The 6,476-nt window shown below is 44.8% G+C and overlaps 1 protein-coding gene across 2 annotated transcripts in view; it reads right to left on the bottom strand.

Annotated features, from left to right (window-relative positions):
* Positions 1–1,648, bottom strand: part of myoz1b (myozenin 1b) — a 12,346-nt gene extending 10,698 nt beyond the window's left edge. For both annotated transcript variants that reach the window (XM_056296867.1, XM_056296868.1), the window contains exon 1: positions 1,506–1,648. The gene's annotated coding sequence lies outside the window, so the exon portion shown is untranslated. The remainder of the gene's footprint in view (positions 1–1,505) is intronic.
* Positions 1,649–6,476: the final 4,828 nt, after the last annotated feature.

The following is a 6,476-nucleotide window of genomic DNA, read 5'->3' as shown; positions in this document are numbered from 1 at the left end:
CCTGTGCGGCTCAGAGGACACCGATTCCCACTGGCTGCTTGTGTCTCTCTTGACTAAATACCCAGATGGGACGAGCAGTATGTCCCTGTCTATTGCACAGGTCGAAAGCAATTATGTAGGGCTGGAGGTGAGTCCCGATACAGGAGTAGCAGCTCACGGCCCCGTCCATAGGGAGGACGTTAATGTAATTGCTTTTCATCCACTGTAATTGAAGCTCATTTCCTAGCCTGGGATTCAATCCTGTGCAAGCTATTTTTATAGTCCCATGTTCTACCGCTCAGGGTGGAGCGAGACTGCCCACCTCTTACACGAACACACACACACACACACACACACACACACATATGCATGCATACACATACACACACACACACATGCAGACACACAAATGTATGCGAGATGGCACTTTGACAAATGTAGATACACAAACACACACAGAACGCAAGCACACATCTGTGTATAGCAAACACACGTGCGCGCACACACACACACACACACACACACACACACACACACACACGCACACACACACACGCACACACACGCACACGGACGTTCACACTCAAACCACTTCATATGCTCCATAAACTCTTGCAAATGAATGAGAGACAGTGGCCGTGGATTAAAGGAGAGATTATAGGCTTTTTGGAGATTGTGGGAAATTAGTTCTGGGAACTGCCAGGGGGAGGGAAGCTCTGCGGGGCTGATGGAGGCTAAGGGTGGCAGAACGAGGTGGCTCCAGCTCCTGTTACCCCCCTCATGGGCAGAGGGGCGCTCCTTTTCCCCATGGCCTGCCTGTTTTAGCTCCAGATAAATCTCCTGGGGACAGCTGAGAGGGAAGGGCGCTGGTCAGCACATTCCCAAAATGCACACATACATCCATCCCCGAGTACATTGCTCCTTGACTAAAATCCCTGCTTTGACAGCCCACATTCCTCACCCACCACTGCGTTTGGTGAAAGCCGGTGATAAAGCAATATCGGTGACAGGGAAAACGAGGCCAGCGGGTTTGCCCCCATCCCAGATTTGTTTTCTTCCCATTCAGAACCACTTGAAAGCTGCGAAGTTGTGATGTCAGCAAATATCAGACCGTACTACATATGCATTGTTGTCGAACATGATGTGGAATGAGTTTGAAACCACTTAGCGTTGAATTGCCCTTACAGGGACAAGCGAACGCGTCTGTAATACTAGACTGAGCATCTGCATGTGATTCCTTCATTTATCAATTTGTCCTGTGACCTATCCTCCTACACGGTACAGAACATGATATGCCACCTTCTCTGACAGGGTCTCGCCAGCACTCGCCAGCCACAGGAACAAGCTGAATTTGAGCATAAACCTCGCCTTATCGGCCAAAAGAGGATAGAGAATTATTTGACAATCCATTTACCAGCATTACCAGATAATCCACAGACATGCATGGCACGTAGGAGACAGCAGGGGTGTTTATGTAGTTCTGTGTTGTCAATGTTGCCACACATGCGCTTTCTGTGATGCCTTACCTAAGCTCCAGGTATCCTTTTGGGGGAGGGGGGGGCAGGTGAAGAGGAGACAGGTTCCCAGAAGGTCCCGGTATATAGGTGTATGTGTGTCAGAAGAAGGGGTAGATTCCCAGGTAGGGTCCTAGAGTCTCACTCCTACTGACTGCCCTCCTCTGCGCCCCAGAGAGAGTGAAACCTTACTCGACACGGCTGCTTGCAGTGCTATGGACGAAACACGTTGGGGTGGGTGGGTGGGGGGGTACCGGGTGGATTGAAAGGTGGGAGATAGGGCGAAGATGTGGGTGGGGGGCGGGGGGGTTCAGAGTTCAGAGGTTGGTAGAATGACTGATAGCACCTTGCAGATGCTCCTTCGGGCCTAGCTATCTATAGAACGACTGCCAGGGGGACTCGGCGAGGTATTCTGCAACTGTGGTCCTCTGACAAGGTCTGATATGTTTAACCAGTTGAGACTATGGGAGAGGGAGGGAGGATGAAGAGGGCAAAGAAGCTCGGAAAGGTGGAAATAAAATATTGACACAGCCTTTCGCTCTCTTGCTGTTAGGTCACCTTGTGTGTACTAAGGGGACTCTGTTTTTGTGGATCGTTGTGCTTCTCCTCTGCTTCCCACCCCACCCCACCCCCCAACCCTTCGTCTTCCTCCCCACACCACACTTCTGACGTTTTAATGGGATTTAGCAGCTTCGTGCCATGGCCAGGTGTGTCAGCAGTGGCAGATTGTCATGCTCATGTCACCAGCATGTGGAAAGAGCAGAGGGGAAATGAGGAAGAGGAGGTTAATGTCGGGTTTTTAGAGGGAGTTTGAGCTTAGTTCTTGGTTCCAACCTTGATGTGATCAAAGGGAACCACAGGTGAATGAGAATGGCCATGTGACATGACCTCTACTCCTCAACTCTGACCCTTGACCCAATACAATCACATCTACTGTTTTGATCTGCACGCTTGCGCATACACACACACACACACACACACACACACACAGAGTGGGAAAAGACAGGAAATGAAATGTACAAGGTGGCAATTCCCCTATGTTCTCAATCATGTTGTTAAATACTCATCAGAATTAAGAGTTTAGCACTGGGCCAAATAGCTGGAGATTAACAACTATGAAAATAGATGAAACAGGTTGTGTGTGTGTGTGTGTGTGTGTGTGTGAGAGAGAGAGAGAGAGATAGCATACACATTTGAGAGAGAGCAAGCGCACAAGAGAGAGACTAATATAGTGAAAGAGAGAAAGAGAAAGTATAAGAGCAATGAAGAACTACTTCAGCGAAATGGTCAGTTGTTTAAGTGCCGTCTCAGCCACTGTTCTGTTCGTCTGTACATTCATGACCTACTCTGTAGTAAAACAAAAGCATGCTCCATACAGGAAAGCGCTGGGCACGTTGTACATTGAACACACCACACAGCAGCTAAGACCAATAGCCAAAGGCAGTGCTAAAGTTAGCAGCTAAAGTTAGCACTGCCTGTCACCTGATCCCCGTCAGGGGTCAGAGGTTAGATACTTTTCTGAGGCCATGGGTGTGTTTCATAGTTTCAAGACCATCAGTTGGCTGTCATTACACCACTTGGCAGTGAAGGCCAAGAATCAAACACGACATTTTTACTGTAATGATTTACTATCTTGAAAAAAAGTATTACAATGGGGATGCTTGTATGCCAAAGAAGTATCTAAAGATTTAATCCGTAGTTTTTTTTTAATATTAAATATACCATATTTGATACCTTTTACCACTTGCATTTTTGTGGCGACAGCCATTCAATGTATCTTCAGCATTCACTGAAACAGTTTTTCATTGGTTCAGTTGGGTCTGCCACCCCCTTCCAAGCATTCAAGTATAATGGCACTCGCAAAGGAAACGCATCATGAGTAGTTTATTCAAATGTGCTATTAGTATACTTATTTTAAACTAAAAAATCTGTGAGTATGCTTTCAGTTTACTTTTTAACTACTTATCAGAGATATACTAAACAAAATTATACTTAAGTATACTTACAAGTATACTACTAGTACATTGATATTAGTATACCTGAGAAATATACTTGAACTTTACTTAAGTTTCTACTACAACTATTTCGGCTGCTCCCGTTAGGGGTCGCCACAGCAGCTCATCCGTTTCCATTTCTTCCTGTCTTCTGCATCTTCCTCTGTCACACTAGCTACCTGCATGTCCTCCCTCACCACATCCATAAACCTCCTCTTTGGCCTTCCTCTTTTCCTCTCCCCTGGCAGCTCCATATTCAGCATCCTTCTCCCAATATACCCAGCATCTCTCCTCCACACATGTCCAAGCCATCTCAATCTTGCCTCTCTTGCTTTGTCTCCAAATCGTCCAACTTGAGCGGTCCCTCTCATATAATCGTCCCTAATCCTGTCCTTCTTCATCACTCCCAGTGAAAATCTTAGCATCTTCAACTCTGCCACCTCCAGCTCCGCCTCCTGTCTTTTCGTCAGTGCCACTGTCTCCAAACCATATAACATAGCTGGTCTCACAACCATCTTGTACACCTTCCCTTTAACTCTTGCTGGTACCCTTCTGTCGCAAATCACTCCCGACGCTCTTCTACACCCACTCCACCCTGCCTGTACTCTCTTCTTCACCTCTCTCCTGCACTCCCCGTTACTTTGGACAGCTGACCCCAAGTATTTAAACTCATACACCTTCATCACCTCTACTCCTTGCAGCCTCACCATTCCACTGTCCTCTCTCTCATTCACGCATAGGTATTCCATCTTGCTCCTAGTGACTTTCATTCCTCTTCTCTCCAGTGCATACCTCCACCTCTCCAGGCTCTCCTCGAACTGCACCCTACTCTCGCTATAGATCACAATGTCATCCGCGAACATCATCGTCCACGGAGACTCCTGCCTTATCTTGTCCGTCAACCTGTCCATCACCATTGCAAACAAGAAAGGGCTCAGAGCCGATCCTTGATGTAATCCCACCTCCTTTTTGAACTTTACTTAAGTTTACTTAATAAAATTAACTTCAAGTATACTTTTTTTGGTAAGGGTGAGAAGATAACATCATTACTAGATTGAGACGGGGGTACGCCAGACTGAACAAAACTGTACAGATTATAGCTAAGCACTTAACTGGGAAATGTGACAACCGTCTTGAGAATGAATCAGCAAAGTACATCATATATCAGTATCATAAAAACCGAGTTGCAGCCGGAAGTGGTGTCGGTGGGCCAGTAGGGGGCAGTCTTCCCTCTGGTCCTAATAAAAACAACAAATATCAAATCCCAATGTCCCAGTGCAATGACGGTGACACTGTGCTGTAGAGATGCCGTCCTTCAGATGAGACGTTAAACCGAAGTCCTGACTCACTGTGGTCATTAAAGATCCCATGGCACTTATCGCAAAGAGTAGGGGGTTCCTCAGTGTCCTGGCAAAATTCCCAACCTGGCTCTCTCCATCTAGCCACCTAGTAATCCCCCGTGGCGCAGTGATTCCTCCCTCTCCACCCCAAGCTGATGTGTGTTGAGCGTTCTGGTGCAAAATGGCTGCAGTGCATCACCCAGGTGGTGCTACACATTGGTGGTGGTACAGGTGAGTTACCCCCTTCAATGTCTGTGAATGTTCTCATTCATCCAGGTCATGGTTATCCAAAGGAGTTAAATCAAGTGCAACTGGACTTGGTATAGCTAGCTTGGTCTAGTCAGAAAGGCACGAACTGAGGAAGCCTCTTGGATGAGAGGCGAAACGTCTTCACGGATATATACCAAGTCCAGTTGCACTTGATTCAACTCCTTTGGATACCCCCTTCAATGTGAAGTGCTTTGGGTGTCTAGAAAAGCGCTATATAAAAATGTAAATGATTATTATTGTTATAAATATTCAACAGAAAGAGAGACTGAAATACTGATGTCAGGTCTCCAGAAATTTGGTTTAATAATAATAATAATAATAATTTTATTTATATAGCACTTTCCTATAACAATACCACAATGTGCTTCACAAAAAAAATAAAACCAGACAAGGCAAAAAAAAACAAGCTTAAGACTAAACAAATAAGAGCAAAAACAGGCTCGGGTGGTTATGAAAGTTTTGTTGCGTATTTGAAAAGCAAAGGACTTGATAAAGCGGATTTTTTTTTCTTTAATGGGGAGACTGACTCAGGTCCACACTGCCGCACACTAGGTGGCGGTAATTCGCCTTTAAACTGAATGCCAACTGCCATAAAATAGAGGAAGAAGAAATAAATGCGTCAAGTCCACCACAAAAGTAAAAGAAGAAGGAATAGGAATTGTAATGGAACGGTTTCCTTTATTTTTAGAGCCTCGCTGCCACTAGGGGCATCGTTCCATTATCTTGAGTATTTTTCCCTCTAGTGGCATAGATAAGTACCGCGGTTTCAGCTACTTCCTTTTCCTCCTCTTCCTTTTCCTGTGACAACGAGAAAATTGTGTGACAACACAGCAATATTCATGCTCCATCATTAGCCATCACCTAGTTTCCACCCCTTTGAGTGGCAATATCTGTAAGTAAAGCTATTATCCATCATTGCTAGAATCTTTATTTTGAAGTATTTTTACGTATTTGCTACAGTTTGTATAATTTGGATAACATGTATGACAGCACATTTTAATGATGGCATTCAGGCTATACGTTTGATGCTAGCGTAAATACAGTGTTCAGTGCTATACCTGATTAGTTACAACTTACATTTTATTCCTGCAAAGAAAATGTTATTTTTATACTTACCTTTGTTTCCTGAAAAATAGAGGATTAGTTATCCTAACTGTAACTCTAGATTGAGTAAGCTATTTTGTATTGTATACTGATGTATGCTTTTCTGTATGTTTATTTTCAGTTTCACACTTCCTTGTTATTAAATCCCGTCCATATACAACACTGGTCTGTTCCTTGGAGGATATGATGCAAGGGAGAGTTTAGCTGGCTGTAAAACTTAATATAGGACAAGAGTCACATTAGGTGTAGCAGTACAGGAATTTTCACGGAATTTT

The sequence above is a fragment of the Lampris incognitus genome, chromosome 17 (assembly GCF_029633865.1).
Source record: "Lampris incognitus isolate fLamInc1 chromosome 17, fLamInc1.hap2, whole genome shotgun sequence".
Classification (NCBI taxonomy): domain Eukaryota; kingdom Metazoa; phylum Chordata; class Actinopteri; order Lampriformes; family Lampridae; genus Lampris; species Lampris incognitus.
Note: the sequence above shows the minus strand (reverse complement) of the source record. Positions and strands in the feature narration are given on the sequence as shown.